The sequence below is a fragment of the Notamacropus eugenii genome, chromosome 6 (assembly GCF_028372415.1).
Source record: "Notamacropus eugenii isolate mMacEug1 chromosome 6, mMacEug1.pri_v2, whole genome shotgun sequence".
NCBI lineage: Eukaryota > Metazoa > Chordata > Mammalia > Diprotodontia > Macropodidae > Notamacropus > Notamacropus eugenii.
In genome coordinates, this window is record NC_092877.1 from 63450291 (window position 1) to 63451858 (window position 1568).

The window sequence follows — 1568 nt, forward strand, 5'->3', positions numbered from 1 at the left end:
CACTATAGATTAAGACTATATCTCTCTTGACTTTTGACTATGATGAACCAGTTACAGCAACATTATTTGCAAAACTAAGGTCAAAAGCAATGATATCCAACACTCCTTCCTTGAAGGAAAACACATCCACATGGACACACACACACACACACACACACACACACACACACACACACATGCACGCACACACATGAACCAAACTGAAGAGTTGGCACAAATTAGTTGGAGTATTGTCCCTATTTCCTCTGATCTGAAGGAGCTCATCATAAACAGGGATAAAATTTTCTGATCTAAGGGTGACTGAGCCTATATAGTTGCATCCTACAGTAATCCATGTAATTAAAAGTCAATTGCATTACACCACATGCAGACCTTCAATTGAGCGGCCAAATGTTAGCCATTATGAAGAAAACTAATGTTTTTAACACTTTTTAAAGATGTTTTTTACAAAGGAATTGCTAACAGAATATAGTTTCTCAGGGACTTAGAGCTGGAAGGTACCTTTGAATGTAGAACCTACATTATTAAACCTGTAGAGTAGTGGTGTCAAACTCAGACAGAAACAGGAACCACTAATTGGTACATAAGAGATCCCTGTGAGTCTCATATTGACTTAGTTTTAAAATGTAATATTATCTGTGTTTTATTGTATTTTTATTTATTTTATTAATAGAGTTTAATCTGGTGCAGTTGGCGCTGGGGAGTGTTGCAGGCCACATGTAGCCTGTGGGCTGTGTGTTTTACACCTCTGCTTTAGGGGAAGCAGCACATATAATAAAATTAGAATGATGCAGAGAAGTTTAGGATGGTCCTTTTGGAAAAATGGCACGTAAATTCATGAAGTGTTCCATATTTTTAACTGTAAAAAAATACCACCCCTACAATTACTATATATAATATATATGCATATGTACACACACATGCACACACACATATACATATATGCACATACATACACACATATGTACATATACATATGTGCACATACATACACACACATATATGAAATGGGATTTAGACATCATCATTTTTTTTTGCAAGTGTGGAAACTAAAGACCCTCCAGACTTAAGGACTCATTTGTCCAAGGCCCAGCCAGGAAATGGATGCAAACCCAAAGTTTTGACTCTGACATTGGAGCCCTTTTCATTATACATGTTGCTTCTTTATTAGCTGGATTATCAAGATAGACTTGATTTTTGGTATATTACTAAGATAACACTTCACTGAATCACAGCTGTTTAGTCATATGTATAAATACAACACACCATTAATAGAAATATATTTTGCATTTTAAGTTCTTGGGTTGGACTTATGAACAACTATTCAACCCTAACAATCTTGATGGAGACAGACTATCACTACTGTCCGTCATAACTCAAGATTTGTGTCCCTCCCAGGTTCCTGTTTCCCTGGATTCAACCCTGGTGGGGCTCCTTCCCCCAAGGAGTTGGAAGGGGATATACCCTGATTTTAAAAATTGGTCTAGACAGTAGATTGGGTATATGTCCTGAAATATTCCTAAGGTGTTACAACATCAATTAGCATTTAAAATATTTTTTCACTAAAA

The 1568-nt window shown here is 36.3% G+C and overlaps 1 non-coding gene across 1 annotated transcript; it reads left to right on the plus strand.

The window, feature by feature from the left end:
- Positions 1-748: 748 nt before the first annotated feature.
- Positions 749-857, plus strand: LOC140512916 (U6 spliceosomal RNA). Its single transcript, XR_011969973.1, has one exon. It is a non-coding gene; the product is annotated as a U6 spliceosomal RNA (small nuclear RNA).
- Positions 858-1568: the final 711 nt, after the last annotated feature.